The 21,246-nt window shown below is 35.9% G+C and overlaps 1 pseudogene across 1 annotated transcript in view; it reads left to right on the forward strand.

Moving 5' to 3' along the window:
• The first annotated feature begins 559 nt into the window (after positions 1-559).
• The window catches only part of LOC143257776 (alpha-catulin-like), a 49,436-nt pseudogene continuing 28,749 nt past the window's right edge, over positions 560-21,246 (forward strand). The window contains exons 1-4 of the transcript XR_013031996.1: positions 560-610; positions 867-1,056; positions 4,093-4,268; positions 4,718-4,837. The product of XR_013031996.1 is annotated as an alpha-catulin-like (transcript). The remainder of the gene's footprint in view (positions 611-866; positions 1,057-4,092; positions 4,269-4,717; positions 4,838-21,246) is intronic.

The raw sequence follows: 21,246 nt of genomic DNA on the forward strand, positions 1-21,246 counted from the left end.
CTTGGATATGAAGTTCTAAAGCTATCTTGTAGGCTTAGTGGCTAAGACTTCCGTAAAGAGGGAGATTGCTTTCAAAACTGGTCATTAATGTTTTATAATTTAGTTGATTAAGAATAGGTTTAAAGTTTAAAAAGTCTTTAAAAAAGCTTTGGTTGTTTTGAATTTCGCGCAAAGCTACTCGAGGGCTATCTGCGCCTTTGAAAAAGGAGATGGCTGATGTTACATATTTAGAAAATGCCCACACTGTGTATTAACCAAGGTTGTAGTTAAATGATTCTGTGAATCAGGAAGAAGTGAACAGAAGAATGTGAAGAAACAATTACTGATGAAAATATAGAATATAGTTATATTTTACTGAATAGTAAACGTTCAATAATTAATAATTATATTCTTTGTGAAATAATTCTAAGTTATTTTTGTATAGATTTGCTTGTCTGTAACAAAGCTACATAAAAGGCCAAATGAGCTCTGTCCTCCACGGGTATTAAAACCCGGTTGCTCGTGCTGTAAGTCCGCAGAAATACCGCTATGCCACCTGGGGAGCATTTTATTTAAAAAAATGTGGCTCAGTCTTTATCCGTTTCAATTCATTCCTTCAAATCCAGACTACGTGAGTTCATTACTAACCCATAAACTCTTGGCTGATGTCGTAAAGACACACTTAAGTGTCCACGCCCGTTCGTCTCTAATGTGCTAGAGCAGTAGGTAATATTATTTGTAATTTCATTGTGTTTTATGGTAATGTCTAACTTCGATTCCTAATCACATTATGTTTAGTATTGTATGAGTTTAATGCTACTATCTACGGATGTTATTATTAAAGAGAAAGTTTCATTATTGTTCGCACCTAAATTCCTTCGTTACAGGCTGTGAGTGTTAGCAGTTCCAAAGAAAAGTCCATTAGGCTCGACCGAACTGGAAGATCCATGCTGCGGGTTGGCCAGACAATTAACGTGGCAGTTGAACGATTTGTGACGATAGGGGAATGTGTGGCGGAAGACAATCCTGAAATTAAAGTGGACATGTACGAAGCCTGCAAAGACGCAAGAGCTGCAGGTACCTTCGTAATCCATAAGAAAGTCCATAAGAAGTTGAAATAATTTTATATTTATAAGCTACAAAGAGATTCTCTAATGGATGAAATATTGTTTGTAATTGGATACAATATGTATTACGTATTATTACTTATGCCTGTTCTGGCGGATTCCTTTCATTGTTTGTTTGTTTTTGAATTTTGCGCAAAGCTGCACGAGGGTTATATGCGTTAGCCGTCTCTAATTTATTAGTGTAAGACTAGGGGGAAGGCAGCTAGTTATCACCACCCACCGCCAACTCTTGGGCTACTCTTTTACCAATGAATTTGAACATCATACTATAACGCCTATAACTCCCGACCATCAAACTGCCCTAAACGTCCGGCCATGCTTGGCCCATTCCTTTCATATTCTCGTGAAAAGATGTGTAATCCAGTAGTTTTAGGAAGTGGACTTTGGAAAGAAACAGCGACAACAGAAGTTGCATCCGCAAAAACTAATTCCGAATCTCTTTAAATATTTTAAAACATTTATACACAATTAACATTGTGAAGGAGTTTTTAGTTTGAAACATAGGAAACCAAACTTTAATAAGAGGTTTCTTACGTATACATTTTTTAAAAATTTATTATTATTTTTATCGCTGCATCTAAGTATAGCAGGGGTCTCGTCCTTTAAACACCATGGTCTTGACATGCAGGACTGTGATTCTAAGGTTCCATGTTCGTGTCCCCTTGCATCAAAATAGAATTATGCGCTTCAAAGCCATTGCTATTCTATTATAGTAGTTCAAGTATTGGCGGTGGGTGATTTCGATTAGCTATCTCACTTCTAAGCTATCACTTCAAAATCACTAACACCTATTGCACATAGACTTTATGAAACTTTGTCCTAAAAAAAAAAAAAAGACACTTATATTTCCTTTGAAAAATGTAGGAATATAGTATAGTGAGTGGTTAATAGTGTATGTTTATAACTGGTACGTCTTACATGATCACTCCCGAACATGTATTAAAATATTTTCTATAAATACTTCAAGAAAAGAATTGATAAAGTCACGAAATATACACTTGAAATAAAAGTTAAAATGATAATTATAAATATCAAAATAACCCGAGGAGATATACTGAACTGAGTGACAGATGAGGGACAAATTCATTCAGTCTGTAGAATAAAGAAAGAGAGATAGACGACACGAACACACACACAAAAAAAAACTTTCTCATTGGTCCATTAGAGCTTAATGACACCTCTATATATGTAAGCACAAATATTTGTTCCTTGTCCCATAGAGGTTAACAATACATTTATACATGTATGTACAAATTTTTGTTGCAAATTAAAGTTGGATCACCTTGTACCTACGAAGAAACTTACCTTCAATATAAGCATGCAAGAAACTAGTGGAAATCACCAACATTTTTGTATTTTTATGTTGGAATTGTTTAACAGAAAACAAAAATGATACAAGAAACAGTGAGATCCCTCACGACACATCGGGCTGTCTGTACTCAGTCCACCGCAGGATTCTAACATCAGATTTCAACGATATAAATCAGTAAAATTATCACTGTGCCCCCCACCTGCAATTATCTATGGTTTATTTCTAAGACTCAACTTTCAGAGAAAAAACAAATGAATTTTTCTCACTTGAACCAGTGTTTCTTTGTCAACTGAGGGTTTGTTGCTTCGTGGATTGTCTGTAACATTATTGTTAACAACAAAACAATTAAAATATAAGTGTATGAAATAGAAATATCATTTTATTAACTTTAAAAAAAGGTAAATGAACATTAAATAGATTCCTATTGTTTGTAAAAAATAAAATTTAAAAACATGGCTGATGTGAACAGCAGCGCCACTGTTTAATGTTAAAAGGACACTACTAGTGTGATCATTTATAAAACGGAGCTAATCTTAAAGAAAGCGATACTGAATCAGATTAAACATGTTAAACACGCCATCTGCTGTCAGACTCAAATCTGGACATCATATGAGTTGTAAATATAAGTTCATACTAATGATTCTTTACTCACGGAGTGTACTCAAATATTAGGCTACTGTTGTCGACTCATTTGATTTATAATGAAAATAAAGAGATAATCAGATGGATCTTGAGTTCTACTGCTGTGTTTGATTTCTTTTTTCCGAGATACCATGAGTCGCCTCACCTTATCTTTAATTGATTAAGTTCATTACCTGAAGTAAGTAGTGTTTTTGAACAAACCTAGCTACTGTTACATATCTTCGAAACGAAAACGTGTTTGAGACTGGTATGCATGTTGTATTTGATATTGAGGTTTACTTGGCCTGGGGAAAGTGCGGAGTGTAATATGAAAAATATCTTTTCTTATTGGATAAGAAAGCTGTAGCTTCGAGCTACACCAACTGTCATCAGAGACATATATAACGTTTGTTGGACAAGTGTTTTGTAAACAATGCAAGCCCTGAGAAAGAGGACTTAGCTGAAGAGTGGAATTCTCTACTGACCAACGTCTTCTATTTATTACCCAAAGGTCCCAATATGTTTCACTTTACGAACAGAATCACCGAAAAGTTGACTTGTTAATTTATTATTTCTTGTAGAACGGAACAGTTACTGTGATTCGCAGAATAATATACTAAAGTTAATTCAGAGTAAACATTTTGATTAGTAAATGTTTATCAAACTGAAACTAACACACCACAACGGTATTTGTCATGAAATCGATTATACGGATATGGTATAGACCTACACCACGTCTGTTGTATCTTAGACAGCCTAATGAGTCCTGGTATTTTGAGAAAAGCCTTGTCAGCATAGTACGTGACAGATATAGTGTAGTTTACATACTTTAACATATTCTTTATCTCACTTTCATACGTTCTTATAACTAGAATTATCGTTTAATATTACATTTATACTCTAGAATCGACTACTTGACTATACAAGTATAGCCCGGTTATTTTAGCTAACCCTGACATGTAAAAACTGGATCAACGCTGGTATTTCTCTGGCCATGATATTTCAGCGGTTAACTATGATCGAAGACTTAAACCTTGTGTTTTATTCTAACAGCTACAACGTTAGAGCAGCTTTGTGAAAGTCAACGGATAGAGATAGCCAGCACGCGTCACAATGTAGAATGGTCCCGTCTAGCACGAGCAGCTCGAGGGCTGTTGTCATCCATCACCAGAATGTTGATACTGGCTGACACAGTTGTTGTAAAGCAATTGCTGAGAATCAAAGATAGGGTGAGTTTTATTTTCACGTGATTATTTTAAGATTTTTGTTTTGTTTCATCGACTTTTGTTTAAATTTTATTTATAAATCTAACGGAACTTGTTGTCAGAAAATTAGGCTTAGAACGAGAGACTTTTGTTTTCAAAGTGAATGTAAGAAGGTGGACGTTAACTGGACCATGAAACATGAAAGGGCAACCTAGGTCATAAACATGATATTTAGATAAATAGAATCAAAGTGACAAAATTCGAAATATTAAATATTCACGATGGTTCCATATTTATTAACCAATTTTGATTTCCTGTTTCTCGTAGTTATTTATGCATATATCGATGATCAGCTAACATAGAATATATTTTGGGAACCATCGTTATTAAAATTAATATAGGATATAATATAACCCTAAATAAAATATTGTTGTCCCACACTAATAGCGCTCTCTCACATTGTTCTGTTTTAGATACCTATAAGCTTCAACAGACTGGAAAACGTCTCCAACTTTACAGAGTTTGTGAAGGCATTTAGTCTAGTAGGAACAGAGATGGTAGAACTGGCTTGCCTCAGTGGAGACAGACAACACGTAAGCCTTTTAACCCCCCGTTTCACATACAATAAGCAAACGTCAAAGAACAGGCAATACATATAATTGAATTAATACTTTATTCGCAAAATGGTTTCTTAAAACAACAGTTTTAAATTTACCAGGTGATTGTATTATGAGAGTATAAGGGATCAGCGACACCCTAAAATGGAAATGTTACCCTTTTTAATACATTAAAAAACTCTAAGAAATATTATGAGCTAATATCAAAATTAAAAAATTAGCTCAGGGAAGAGGTACTACTTAATTTCTGTTACGATAAAATATTCATATATACCTATTAGTATCAACTAGAATATTCATATATACCTATTAGTACCAACTAGAATATTCATATATACCTAATAGTACCAACTAGAATATTCATATATACCTAATAGTACCAACTAGAATATTCATATATACCTATTAGTACCAACTAGAATATTCATATACATCTATTAGTACCAACTAGAATATTCATATACATCTATTAGTACCAACTAGAATATCCATATACATCTATTAGTACCAACTAGAATATTCATATACATCTATTAGTACCAACTAGAATATTCATATACATCTATTAGTACCAACTAGAATATTCATATACATCTATTAGTACTAACTAGAATATTCATATACATCTATTAGTACCAACTAGAATATTCATATATACCTATTAGTATCAACTAGAATATTCATATATACCTATTAGTACCAACTAGAATATTCATAGTTTTCTATTAGTATCAACTAGAATAGGGTAAATTATCAGTACCAAATTCACGTGACGAAAATAATCTTATATTTGGACGCATTTACAACTTACATTGTCATAAGTGTATAGATATCCAAATATATTTGTAAATAATTGAACAAATATTAACCTCTGATATCTTGATGTAAGTAACAAAGTTGTCAGATAATAACTGATAAATTTTCCAAACTTCATGGTGCACATTGTGGTGTGGGTTATATTAATATATTCACAAAGGTTTCATTTTTCAATAAAATGTTTTCTTTTAAACGTATTTAAATACCAAACAGTGCATACGAGAGAAATTTACATATTTCGATAAAAAGGTGAGATAAAACGACCGTTCAAATCCAAATAATTATACAATAACTTATAAACTTTGATAATAAGTTATATTATTGGATAAAACGACCTTTAAACTCCAAATAATTATACAATAACTTATAAACTTTAATAGTAAGTTATATTATTAGATAAAACGACCTTTAAACTCCAAATAATTTTAAATAGCTTATAAACTTGTATAGTAAGTTATATTATTGGATAAAACGACCTTTAAACTCCAAATAATTATACAATAACTTATAAACTTTAATAATAAGTTATATTATTAGATAAAACGACCTTTAAACTCCAAATAATTATACAATAACTTAATAACATAATTATTTGGGGTTTAAAGGTCGTTTTATCCAATAATATAACTTATTATCAAAGTTTATAAGTTATTGTATAATTATTTGGAGTTTAAAGGTCGTTTTATCTAATAATATAACTTATTGTAAAGTCCTTTACAATAAAATAAAGTTGGAGTTTAAAGGTCGTTTTATCTGACCTTTTTATTCAAAATACTTAAATGGAGTTTAATCTAACCCTTAACTGTGTGTAAGATTATAGTTAACAGTGGTGTTCAATAATAACTCCATTAAGCCTAATGGTGTCTAGGTAATAAATAAACAATTACCTAAGTTATGATGTTTTGTTCGACATCATTGATGTACTTTAATGGCGAAACATTGGTTTTTTAAGTCTCCAACCTATCATACAAATCAAACTTGAATTCTATCTCCGTTCTTTGTGACTTTGCCTTTACTTCCTTTTTTAAAATGAAATACTTAGTATGAAAAGCTATTACAACAACTACATATATTCATACATGTTTTATAAACACCGAAAGAGTTGTTCTCGTGCATATGATTTACGTTTAATAAACTTTCGACACCATCATGATATTTCAAAACAACTTCAACTGAGTTTTTATCCCTTTGTTTTTCAAGGTCACGACGGTTGCTAAGCGTCATAATTCAGATGGAGTGATGATCGAATCTCCATTATTTCAACATACCCAGAGCTAGAGTTTATTAGTGAAACATCTATTTGTCTCTCTCTCGTTGTATAAAAACTGTGTGTAATAACCAATTTTTAAGCAATTAAAAGTTTGAAATCAAATTAGAGTATATGTACATATGTTTATTTTAAAACGCATCCCTGTGGCGCAGCGGGAAGTCTACCTTGTTCGCCACAAAGAATCGCTTGTTAGGCCAGATTTTAGGGCACTTGACTCGTAATCTGAGTCTCGGATTTGAATCTCCGTCACATGAAATATGCTTACCCTTTCATCCAGTGGGGGCGTTATTATATGCGGTCAATCCCATTTTCGTTGGTGAAAGAGTAGCCCAAGAGTTGGCGATGGGTGTTGATGACTAGCTGCCTTCCCTCTTGCCTAACATAGATAAATTATGGAGGGCTAATACAGATAGCACTCGTGTAGCTTTGCACGAAATTAAAAAAAAATCACATAACCTTCATCTGTAGTCACTACGTTATCAACGTTTTTGTTCTTTCTTTAGTCCTATGATGGTTCTTAAAAAAATAATCTCTAAAGTTATTGAAATATTGAACAAGAATTAATTTACACTTCGGATATAAAAAAAAAACGTTTCATTTCACAACATTGTTTTGTGTATCTTTCGGAACTTCCGTCTTCTGCTTTTAAGTTTTATTCACCAAGAAATACCAAGTTCTGAACTACAAAACTAACTAAACACACACTCTTATCTACATTATTGGTGAATACCAAGTCCTGAACTACAAAACTAACTAAACACACACTCTTATCTACATTATTGGTGAATACCAAGCCCTGAACTACAAAACTAACTAAACACACACTCTTATCTACATTATTCACAATAAGTCGTAAATCGAAATGCAGTTAATCTAAATTATTACACGAATCGTTGTATATCTCTGTTGTATTGACGACTGACGACCTTTCCATCCAGTAACAGGAAACGAAACGAACTTGGCAGGAGAGAGAGAGAGAGGTCTGATGAATTCTCTCCCCAACAGGGGTGGTCAGGGACGTCATGGTTCCTCCCCCGTTCCCGCAGAGAGGTCTGATGAATTCTCTCCCCAACAGAGGTGGTCAGGGACGTTGTGGTTCCTCTCCGTCCCCGCTGAGAGGTCTGATGAATTCTCTCCCCAACAGGGGTGGTCAGGGACGTTGTGGTTCCTCTTCGTCCGCGCTGAGAGGTCTGATGAATTCTCTTCCCAACAGGGGTGGTTAGGGACGTTGTGGTTCCTCTTCGTCCGCGCTCGTGGAAGATTATTTACTTTTTTCGTGGGAGTTTTCTTGTATTTGTTATTTGACTTGTTTAAGGTGATGAAGTGAGGTGAGGCAGTATGGAAATGATAGGTGAGAAAGGACAGCGAGATAAAGGCGGCACAAGGGAAGAAGGCCAAGCTAAAGTCTGTAGTCAATGCCTGAGATTTGGATGTGGGGCAAAAAGGGAGTTCTCTGAGAAAACCCACTTTCACAGGACAGGCACCGAATATTTTACCTGTCCTGGTCCCGGATGTGAAAAGAAATACATATAAACATAAACGTATAATCACCTTATTTATAATTGTGTATTTTGTTGAGTGGTTTGTAATTGTTGAAATATGTTATATGGTGAAATGTATTTTGCTTTTAAGTAATGTTTGTATGATATTTCTGTGATCCTGTTTCTGAGGGTGGGTAGATTAGTGATTTTGAGTACGTAGTTGACATGTGTGTATGTTGGTTGTCGGTTTTCTGCTCTTAGTGCTTTATTTTGTTTTATTTGCATCTTCTGTAATGTGTTGTCAGACATATTGTATGTGACTTGACATCCATATTCTATTAACTGACGGATGTAAGCCTTGTATATTTGAATGAAGGTTTCTGGTGAGCAGTTTGAGTGTTTGCTAGTTATGGTCATCAAATGTGAAATGTGTTTTTCATGGAGTGTTGTTGACATCTTTTTTTCCATGTTAATCTGGAGTCGAAAGTGATGCCAAGAAATGTGATGTTCTTGCTCATGTTAAATGGCGAGTTGCTGAGTGAGATGTTTACTTTTTCTAGAGTTTTTTCTGTGCCTTTTAACTTTCCTATAAAAAGTGATTGCTTGCGTTTTTGTTGTGTTTAAAACCACTCTCCACTTGTTGATCCAGCTCACAACAGTATTTGGTGTTTCCTGAACGCGAGACATGACCATTAGTGGGTTTCCAGACATGCTACAGACAGCAATGTCGTCAACGTATTGTGAATTGTAAGTTTGACTAAGGAAAGGTATGTCACTAACTAAAATAACGTAAAGGTAAGTTTGACTAAGGAAAGGTACGTCACTAACTAAAATAACGTAAAGGTAAGTTTGACTAAGGAAAGGTATGTCACTAACTAAAATAACGTAAAGGTACGTTTGACTAGGGAAAGGTATGTCACTAACTAAAATAACGTAAAGGTAAATTTGACTAAGGAAAGGTATGTCACTAACTAAAATAACGTAAAGGTACGTTTGACTAGGGAAAGGTATGTCACTAACTAAAATAACGTAAAGGTATGTTTGACTAGGGAAAGGTATGTCACTAACTAAAATAACGTAAAGGTAAGTTTCACTAGGGAAAGGTATGTCACTAATTAAAATAACGTAAAGGTAAGTTTCACTAGGGAAAGGTATGTCACTAACTAAAATAACGTAAAGGTAAGTTTGACTAGGGAAAAGTATGCCACTAACTAAAATAACGTAAAGGTAAGTTTCACTAGGGAAAGGTATGTCACTAACTAAGATAACGTAAAGGAGTAGGAAAAGGACGGATACTTGGGACACTCCTCCAGTTATTTTGTAAGATTCTGTTGACTTCTACTTGAGCTGTTCTATCTTTTAGGAGGTAGATATCCATGTTTTTTTATTTACAAACCTCTTGAAGAGGCCTCATAATCACATATATTACATACAAAACAAGTACAAAGAATAAATACACAGTTATATACAACTGAATGAACCTAATACTATATGTTACTGCTCATATCAAAAGACACACAATAATGTAACGTTGTGAACAAGGACGAACAAGTTTACAATAAACTTGAAAGAAAGAACTGACATCATTACGAATAACATGCCTGGAATAATCAAAACTTATGTTTTTTTTATTAACTGACCCTTATAAAATAACAACAGATTTAAATGGATATTTTTGGCTAAACAAATTTTCCTAACAGTCATAATACAATATTTAGCTAATGTAACCAAAACATACACTGTAGGCTGTTTTTTCTTAACCCTTCTTGGAAGCCGTTTCTGATTCATTGGTACTGATTTTTGAATGATAAAAGAAAGTGCTGAAAACTAATGTTCATAAGGGTTGAACCATTGGGCACAGGCAATATAAACGTCTCACTGTCTTTGTCACAAAGTGTACATAAACTAGTATCATATTTTTGCATTTGAACAGGTTTATTGTTCGTCATTAAAGCATTGTGATAAAATAAATAATCCACATCAGCAAAGACAAAACCTTTAAATAGGTGATAAGTATATTTATGTATTTTTTCCAGTATATTTCCATGCAGTGATTTCTTTAGCAGCAGAGATGGAGTTCTGGTATATTAATTTAATCAGTTTTTTTAACAAGATCATTTAAGTGGATAACATTTTCACCATCTGAATCACACATCTGAAAAAAAGATTGTAACGTTCATGCAACCGTGTGTATCTTTCTTTCAACTAAGGATTTTCCATTCTGCTAGAATAATACCATATAACGTTTTGTAATACTGTCTTATCTTTACATAAGTAATTTTCTTGACAACAACTTTTACGGTGTGAACTGAATTAAGCAAGTTTATTCGTATTTTAACACATCAGGATAATGGGAAGGAATTTTTAATTATGTTGTATTTATTTTAACACTGCGTTTTATTCATTATTATTTGTTTTAGTTTTCTTGCTCATTGTTCAGAGTAACTGGAAAACTGCTAAGTTGGTTGATGTAAAATGGTGACCGAATGGATAGAGTGTCACGTGACAAACTGCTCAAGGATTAATGGCGCAAGCCACCCCTAATCCTGATGGAATAAACAAGAGGGAACGAAACTAGTGAACTCTACCCACCGCCAACTCTGAGACTACTTTATACCAATGAATAGTGAAATTGACTGTATAATATAACATTCCCGTACTGAAAGGCCAAACACATTCGATGACGGGTTTTTTATCGAGCGCCTTGTGAGACCCCAACCAGTTAAGTAATTACACTGGTTTACAAAAAAATAGGCAAGAATGTGAATAGGTGTTTTTTACTAATTTGGGTGTGCTGAATTCAAATTTATAAACAGTTTTGCTCTATCACCTCTAGTTTTTTGGCTTTTATATAGTCTCATTTTAGTATATACAGAGTATATACGTGCCTATTTCAACAGTTGCAGCAGCTTATTACAGATAAAACAGGATAGATAAAGAACATTGACGGAATAAATATACTTGGATGACACAATGTACACAATTCATAGAACCGCAGACAGTTAGAAGTGTGTTTTCTTAGATGATCTGGTGTATTTTGCCTCCGGGATGTCACGCAAGAGCATCCAGCAGAAGTCTCCCATCATGCTGGGTTTCCACTTGCCTTGGTAGTTGCTCTCCATCTTCGTAATGTCTTGGTGGAATCTTTCTCCGTGCTCATCACTCACTGCTCCAAGGTTTGGAGGGAAGAAGTTGAGGTGGGAATGGAGAAAATGAATTTTGAGTGACATTCGGCATCCCATATCCTCATAAGTCTTTAGCAACTTCTTAATACAGGCTTGGTAATTTGGTACGCGTGTGTTACCAAGGAAGCCACTACAGACTGACTTAAATGCTTCCCATGCTCTCAGTTCCTTTAAGGTAAGAAGCTCCTCAAAATCAGTATCCTTCAGCACGTCTTGGATTTGAGGTCCGACAAAGATGCCCTCTTTGAGCTTAGCAGCACTGAGACCTGGGAACACAGTAGACAAGTGTTGGAAGGCAGCACCATTTTTTGTCCATGGCCTTCACGAAATTCTTTATCAAACCAAGCTTGATGTGAAGAGGAGGAAGAAGCACCTTCTTCATGTCAACCAGAGGATTCTCCTTGACGCTGTGTTCGCCAGGAACGAAAGTGCTTCTAGACCCCCAGTCTTTCTGCTTGTAATGCTGGGATACAGCTCGACTATCCCAGAGACAGAGAAAGCAACAGTACTTTGTGAAGCCCGCTTGCATACCCATAAGAAGACCAATGACCTTGAGGTCCCCACACAGACTCCACTGGTACTTAACAGTTTCTAAAAGAAGCTCCATATTGTCATAGGACTCCTTTAGATGGACAGAGTGTGCAGTGGGAATGCTGGGATATTTATTCCCGTTGTGCAGAAGCACAGCCTATGAAAAGACGCCAGTCTGAAGGATTATGTGGCAAACCAAGGAAAGTGAACAAGCCAGGTACATTTGTGCAGTAGCACAGCCTTGAGACTTCGCTTGGAAGAGTCTATGAAAAGACGCCAGTCTGAAGGATTATGTGGCAAACCAAGGAAAGTGAACAAGCCAGGTACATTTGTGCAGTAGCACAGCCTTGAGACTTCGCTTGGAAGAGTCTATGATAAGACACCAGTCTGAAGGATTATGTGGCAAACCAAGGAAAGTGAACAAGCCAGGTACATTTGTACAGTAGCACAGCCTTGAGACTTTGCTTGGAAGAGTCTATGATAAGACACCAGTCTGAAGGATTATGTGGCAAACCAAGGAAAGTGAACAAGCCAGGTACATTTGTGCAGTAGCACAACTTGTTTTCCATGTCGAAAAATGAAGCAAGGTCTTTGTTCCGATTCCTGAAACTGGTGATCCTTACATCTTCCTGGACTAGGTTCCACTGTTTAAGCCGAGAAGCCAAGAGCTCTGACTGCTGTTTTGACAGATACAAATCACGAGCAAGGTCATTCAGGTCTTCTTGCATGATCCAGTGTGGCTCGTTGCCACTTGTTCCTGAATAAGAAGAGTCAATATCTTCGGAAGAGATTGACTTGGCAGAATCTTCCGTTGGAGCCATTTTTTCATCTGATGAGGAAAGAAGATCCTTATTTACTGGAGGTGTTGGAACAGGAAGATCATCTGAATGGGGAACGGGTTTCATAGCAGATGGAAGGTTGGGATATTTGATCTTTTCTATAAGATGCATTGAAACCAGTTATATTTGTTAGACAAAATAACAATCATCTGCATGGCTTCGTGGCTCTCTCCAAACCATCGGGACTGTAAAGTTGAAAGCCGCTTTCTTGCCATTAAACCAAGCAGTTAGTCCATTGTAGCAGGGTTTACAACAGATGTGTGGAGCCCAAGATTTGTCCTGATTACCAATTTTACAGTCAAAATAATGAAAGTAGGCAGTTTTGAGGAGGGAAGTGATGGTTCGACGCTGTGCAACTGTCGTGAAGTCCCCACACACGTAGCAGAAAGAATTGGCCTTGTTGAGGCATCCTCGGTGTTTTGACGAGCTTGAAGCCATTGGAGAATCTGATAAAAAACAAAGTAAAATTAAATCATATGTAAGGCAATAATAATTATGTGTCGTTGGAAATTGTAATACAAATATATACCCAAAAGATTGTGTAACACAATTGTCGAGAGACACCAACCTCCTGCGCTGACTGCCAGTGCACTACTGGCTGTTGATTGAGACGTGTTGGCTGCGCTTAACTGCCAAAATCCGTCTTGATATATAGCTATATATATATATAATGTAATTCTATCACTTACATTTATTGCATAATAACTAAAAAAGAAGACATAAGTCACACAATATTAGAAATTAACCCTGAATGCATATACGCCTTTATGTACAGTATGTGTACAAAATGTACAGTATGCATATCTAAAAATTAGAGGTGATGAGTAAAACGGATTTCAAATCTGAATTCAGCAAATTAGGTTAAAACAGCTATTTTTGTGCTTGCCTCAATTTCTTTGTAAACCAGTGTTATTTATTTACGTGTATGAAAGAGGGCGTGACCGTAGAGGGCCGACATTAAAACGTTAAGTAATTTAGGTTGGTTGGTTGGTTTAGTGTTTTATGGCGCAAAGCAACTAGGTGTCTAGATATAGTAATTTTGGAAAATAAAAGCAAGATTGTACAAAGTGAAATAAATTTGACTAGGTTAAAATAGGCTTAGTACCTACAGGGTGGCCCGTAAGTCCCTACCCATCCATATATCTTATGTATCCAGTGTATCTGTGTGCTGTCCCTCATTCTCGCTGCATAATATTGTGTGTACTTGTCACAATACGCTCTTCAAGTGTAAATGGGCTTTCATCGGCCATAATTCTCTGAAAAAAAGAAACAAGTTTATAATACATGCGTAATTGAATCTAACATAATAACATATGAATGGGTAGGGACTTACGGGCCAACCTGTATAACGGTACTTTAGGCTTAAATATATTTCCAGTTACTGGTAAATTGTAAAACAGGATAGAAACATCGAATAAATAAATCTAAAACTAGTCTATTGTATTTCGGCGTTTTAAATTCAGCTTATGCTATAATAACATATAGATAGGCTAAATGTATTTTATTAACGTTACGTGACTTGTTAGTTAGTACAATTTAGTTCTATGAAATTAAACATAAACTTTAATGTGAAAATAAAATAGTGATAAAAATTATTATTTGTTCTTAAACGTTAGGTAACAGTTACAGTATCAACAATAGTCTACTGGTATTTGGTATTAAGTATTTATTTTCAGGCTATAATATAAATACAATGGTTAAGACAAGTGTAGGAATTGCGTTCACAGTAACGGGTGCAAGGAGTGGGTTTTACTTGGGGGCTGGGTTTTACTTTTAATGAGATGGTGTTGAATATGTAAAATGTTTGTGTAAAGTTTGTAAGTTGGAGGTTACCATAATTAATGCAAAGGTTATCATAATTAATGTAAATGTTATCATAATTAAAGTAGAGGTTATCATAATCAATGTGCAGGTTATAATAATTAATGTAGAGGTTATAATTAATGTGAAGTTTATCATAGATAATGTAAAGGTTATCATAATTAATGCAGAGGTTATAATTAAAGTAGACGTTATCATAGTTGATGTAGACGTTATCATAATTAATGTAGAGGTTATTATAATTAATGTAAAGGTTATCATAATTAATGCAGAAGTTATAATTAAAGTGGACGTTATCATAGTTGATGTAGACGTTATCATAATTAAAGTAGAGGTTATTATAATTAATGTAAAGGTTATCATAAAATGAAGGTTATCATAATTAATGTACAATGTGCGAACTAGCAGCAGTATTTCAGGAGAAGTTTAAAAATTCACACGTAAGAGATACATCAGGAAACAACGACATTCAGGAAGTTAGAAATAGAACTATTAGGGTTAGAAGTAGTGACTATCAGTAACAATGAACCTGTTCATCTAGGGTTAGAAGTAGTGACTATTAGTAACAATGAACCTGTTCATCTGGGGTTAGAAGTAGTGAATATCAGTAACAATGAACCTGTTCATCTAGGGTTAGAAGTAGTGACTATTAGTAACAATGAACCTGTTCATCTAGGGTTAGAAGTAGTGAATATCAGTAACAATGAACCTGTTCATCTAGGGTTAGAAGTAGTGACTATTAGTAACAATGAACCTGTTCATCTAGGGTTAGAAGTAGTGACTATTAGTAACAATGAACCTGTTCATCTAGGGTTAGAAATAGAGACTATCAATAACAATGAACCTGTTCATCTAGGGTTAGAAGTAGTGACTATCAGTAACAATGAACCTGTTCATCTAGGGTTAGAAGTAGTGACTATTAGTAACAATGAGCCTGTTCATCTAGGGTTAGAAGTAGTGACATCAGTAACAATGAGCCTGTTCATCTAGGGTTAGAAGTAGTGACTATCAGTAACAATGAGCCTGTTCATCTTGGGTTAGAAGTAGTGACTATCAGTAACAATGAACCTGTTCATCTAGGGTTAGAAGTAGTGACTATCAGTAACAATGAGCCTGTTCATCTAGGGTTAGAAGTAGTGACTATCAGTAACAATGAGCTTGTTCATCTAGGGTTAGAAGTAGTGAATATCAGTAACAATGAGCCTGTTCATCTAGGGTTAGAAGTAGTGACTATCAGTAACAATGAGCCTGTTCATCTAGGGTTAGAAGTAGTGACTATCAGTAACAATGAACCTGTTCATCTAGGGTTAGAAGTAGTGACTATCAGTAACAATGAACCTGTTCATCTAGGGTTAGAAGTAGTGACTATCAGTAACAATGAGCCTGTTCATCTAGGGTTAGAAGTAGTGACTATCAGTAACAATGAGCCTGTTCATCTAGGGTTAGAAGTAGTGACTATCAGTAACAATGAGCCATTGTTCATCTTGGGTTAGAAGTAGTGACTATCAGTAACAATGAACCTGTTCATCTAGGGTTAGAAGTAGTGACTATCAGTAACAATGAGCTTGTTCATCTAGGGTTAGAAGTAGTGAATATCAGTAACAATGAGCCTGTTCATCTAGGGTTAGAAGTAGTGACTATTAGTAACAATGAGCCTGTTCATCTAGGGTTAGAAGTAGTGAATATCAGTAACAATGAACCTGTTCATCTAGGGTTAGAAGTAGTGACTATCAGTAACAATGAGCTTGTTCATCTAGGGTTAGAAGTAGTGACTATCAGTAACAATGAGCCTGTTCATCTAGGGTTAGAAGTAGTGAATATCAGTAACAATGAGCCTGTTCATCTAGGGTTAGAAGTAGTGACTATCAGTAACAATGAACCTGTTCATCTAGGGTTAGAAGTAGTGACTATCAGTAACAATGAACCTGTTCATCTAGGGTTAGAAGTAGTGACTATCAGTAACAATGAACCTGTTCATCTAGGGTTAGAAGTAGTGACTATCAGTAACAATGAGCCTGTTCATCTAGGGTTAGAAAGTAGTGACTATCAGTAACAATGAACCTGTTCATCTAGGGTTAGAAGTAGTGACTATTAGTAACAATGAACCTGTTCATCTAGGGTTAGAAGTAGTGACTATCAGTAACAATGAACCTGTTCATCTAGGGTTAGAAGTAGTGACTATTAGTAACAATGAACCTGTTCATCTAGGGTTAGAAGTAGTGACTATCAGTAACAATGAACCTGTTCATCTAGGGTTAGAAGTAGTGACTATTCAGTAACAATGAACCTGTTCATCTAGGTTAGAAGTAGTGACTATCAGTAACAATGAACCTGTTCATCTAGGTTTAGAAGTAGTGACTATTAGTAACAATGAGCCTGTTCATCTAGGGATTAGAAATAGTGACTATCAGTAACAATGAACCTGTTCATCTAGGGTTAGAAGTAGTGACTATTAGTAACAATGAACCTGTTCATCTAGGGTTAGAAATAGTGAATATCAGTAACAATGAACCTGTTCATCTAGGGTTAGAAGTAGTGACTATTAACAATGAGCCTGTTCATCTAGGGTTAGAAGTAGTGACTATCAGTAACAATGAACCTGTTCATCTAGGGTTAGAAGTAGTGACTATCAGTAAACAATGAACCTGTTCATCTAGGGTTAGAAGTAGTGACTATCAGTAACAATGAGCCTGTTCATCTAGGGTTAGAAGTAGTGACTATCAGTAACAATGAACCTGTTCATCTGGGGTTAGAAGTAGTGACTATCAGTAACAATGAGCCTGTTCATCTAGGGTTAGAAGTAGTGACTATCAGTAACAATGAGCCTGTTCATCTAGGGTTAGAAGTAGTGACTATCAGTAACAATGAGCCTGTTCATCTAGGGTTAGAAGTAGTGACTATCAGTAACAATGAGCCAGTTCATCTTGGGTTAGAAGTAGTGACTATCAGTAACAATGAGCCTGTTCATCTAGGGTTAGAAGTAGTGACTATCAGTAACAATGAACCTGTTCATCTAGGGTTAGAAGTAGTGACTATCAGTAACAATGAGCCAGTTCATCTTGGGTTAGAAGTAGTGACTATCAGTAAACAATGAACCTGTTCATCTGGGGTTAGAAGTAGTGACTATCAGCAACAATGAGCCAGTTCATCTTGGGTTAGAAGTAGTGACTATCAGTAACAATGAGCCTGTTCATCTAGGGTTAGAAGTAGTGACTATCAGTAACAATGAGCCTGTTCATCTAGGGTTAGAAGTAGTGACTATCAGTAACAATGAGCCTGTTCATCTAGGGTTAGAAGTAGTGACTATCAGTAACAATGAGCTTGTTCATCTAGGGTTAGAAGTAGTGACTATCAGTAACAATGAGCCAGTTCATCTTGGGTTAGAAGTAGTGACTATCAGTAACAATGAACCTGTTCATCTGGGTTAGAAGTAGTGACTATCAGTAACAATGAGCCAGTTCATCTTGGGTTAGAAGTAGTGACTATCAGTAACAATGAGCCTGTTCATCTAGGGTTAGAAGTAGTGACTATCAGTAACAATGAAACCTGTTCATCTAGGGTTAGAAGTAGTGACTATCAGTAACAATGAGCCAGTTCATCTTGGGTTAGAAGTAGTGACTATCAGTAAAGCTTCTTTCTAATGAGCCGTTCATCTTGGGTTAGAAGTAGTGACTATCAGTAACAATGAGCCTGTTCATCTAGGGTTAGAAGTAGTGACTATCAGTAACAATGAGCCAGTTCATCTTGGGTTAGAAAGTAGTGACTATCAGTAACAGTGAACCTTGCCTGGTTCATCTGGGGTTGTAGAAGTAGTGACCAACAAAGTAACAATGAGCCAGTTCGTCTTGGGTTAGAAGTAGTGACTATCAGTAACAATGAGAGCTTTGTTCATTCTAGGGTTTGAAGTAGTGACTATCAGTAACAATGAGCTTGTTCATCTAGGGTTTAGAAGTAGTAGAAATATCAGTAGTAACAATGAGCCTGTTCATCTTAGGGATAGAAGTAGTGAATATCAGTAACAATGAGCTTGTTCATCTAGGGTTAGAAGTAGTGACTATCAGTAACAATGAGCCAGTTCATCTTGGGTTGAAGAAGTAGTGACTATCAGTAACAATGAACCTGTTCATCTGGGGTTAGAAGTAGTGACTATCAGTAACAATGAGCCAGTTCGTCTTGGGTTAGAAGTAGTGACTATCAGTAACAATGAGCTTGTTTGTTCATATAAGGTTAGAAGTAGTGACTATCAGTAACAATGAGCCTGTTCATCTAGGGTTGAAGTAGTGACTATCAGTAACAATGAGAGCCAGTTTCATCTTGGGTTAGAAGTAGTGACTATCAGTAACAATGAGTTTTCAGTTCATCTTGGGTTGAAGTAGTGACTATCAGTAACAATGAGCCTGTTCATCTAGGGTTAGAAGTAGTGACTATCAGTAACAATGAGCCAGTTCATCTAGGGTTAGAAGTAGTGACTATCAGTAACAATGAACCTGTTCATCTAGGTTAGAAGTAGTGACTATCAGTAACAATGAGCCTGTTCATCTGGGTTAAAGCGAAGTAGTGACTATCAGTAACAATGAACCTGTTCATCTGGGGTTAGAGTAGTGACTATCAGTAACAATGAGCCAGTTCATCTTGGGTTAGAAGTAGTGACTATCAGTAACAATGAGCCTGTTCTTCTAGGGTTAGAAGTAGTGACTATCAGTAACAATGAGGCAAATCTATCTTGGAAGTCTAGGAACTAAAGTGACTATCAGTAACAATGAGCCTGTTCATCTGAGGTTTGAGGACAGACTATCAGTAACAATGAACCTGTTCATCTAGGGGTTAGAAGTGGTGACTATCCCAGTGACTTAATAAGCCAGTTTGTCTTTGGGTTAGAAGTAGTGACTATCAGTAACAATGAACCTGTTTCATCTGGGGTTAGAAGTAGTGACTATCAGTAACAATGAGCCTGTTCGTCTTGGGTTAGAAGTTAGTGACTATCAGTAACAATGAAACTGTGCATCTACGGTTAGAAGTAGTGACTATCAGTAACAATGAGCCTGTTCATCTAGGGATAGAAGTAGTGAGCATCAGTAACAATGAGCCTGTTCATCTAGGGGTAGAAGTAGTGACTATCAATGTAACAATGAGCCAGTTCATCTTGGGTTAGAAAGTAGTGACTATCGGTAATGTAATGAACCTGTCTCATCTGGGGTTAGAAGTAGTCACTATCAGTAATAAATGCGACGGTTCGTCTTTGGTTTGAAGTAGTGACTATCAGTAACAATAGAGCTTGTTCATCTACAAGTTGTGAAGTAGTGACTACACAGTAACAACCAGGGGAGAGTGCCTGTTCATCTCTTGGGTTAGAAGTAGTGACTATCAGTAACAATGAGCCTGTTCATCTGGGGTTAGAAGTAGTGACTATCAGTGCTGTGTGGAGCCTGTTCATCTGGGGTTAGAAAGTAGTGACTATCAGTGCAACAATGAGCCAGTTCATCTTGGGTTAGAAGTAGTGACTATCAGTAACAATGAAAGGCTGTTCATCTGAGTTAGGAAGTAGTGACTATCAGTAACAATGAGCCTGTTCATCTAGGGTTAGAAGTAGTGAATATCAGTGGCTTGTGAGCCTTTTTATTCATCTAGGGTTAGAAGTAGTGACTATCAGTAACAATGAGCCTGTTCATCTAGGGTTAGAAGTAGTGACTATCAGTAACAATGAGCTTGTTCATCCCAGGGTTAGAAGTAGTGACTATCAGTAACAATGAGCCAAAACTGTCTGGGGTTAATAGAAGTAGTGACTATCAGTAACAATGAGCCAGTTCATCTTGGGTTAGAAGTGACTATCAGTAACAATGAAGCGTTCATCTAAGGTTGAAGTAGTGACTATCAGTAACAATGAGCCTGTTCATCTAGGGGTTAGAAGTAGTGACTGCTCAGTAACAATGAGGCTGTTCATCTTGGGTTAGAAGTAGTGACTATCAGTAACAATGAGCCAGTTCATCTTGGGTTAGAAGTAGTGACTATCAGTAACAATGAGCCTGTTCATCGGGGTTAGAAGTAGTGACTATCAGTAACAATGAGCATGTTCATCTAGGGTTGTGAAGTGGTGACTATCAGTAACAATGAACCTGTTCATCTAGGGTTAGAAGTAGTGACTATCAGTAACAATGAGCCTGTTCATCAAGGTTAGAAAGTAGTGACTATCAGTAACAATGAACTTACCTGTTCATTCTAGGGTTAGAAAGTAAGTGACTATCAGCAACAATGGACCTGTTCATCTGGGGTTAGAAGTAGTGACTATCAGCAACAATGAACCCAGTTCATCTTGGGTTAGAAGTAGTGATATCAGTAACAATGAGCCTGTTCATCTAGGGTTGTAGCTATAGTGACTATCAGTAACAAATATTTCGTTCATTCAAGTTAGAAGTAGTGACTATCAGTAACAATGAGCCTGTTC

Source organism: Tachypleus tridentatus, chromosome 7 (assembly GCF_004210375.1).
Source record: "Tachypleus tridentatus isolate NWPU-2018 chromosome 7, ASM421037v1, whole genome shotgun sequence".
Lineage (NCBI taxonomy): Eukaryota > Metazoa > Arthropoda > Merostomata > Xiphosura > Limulidae > Tachypleus > Tachypleus tridentatus.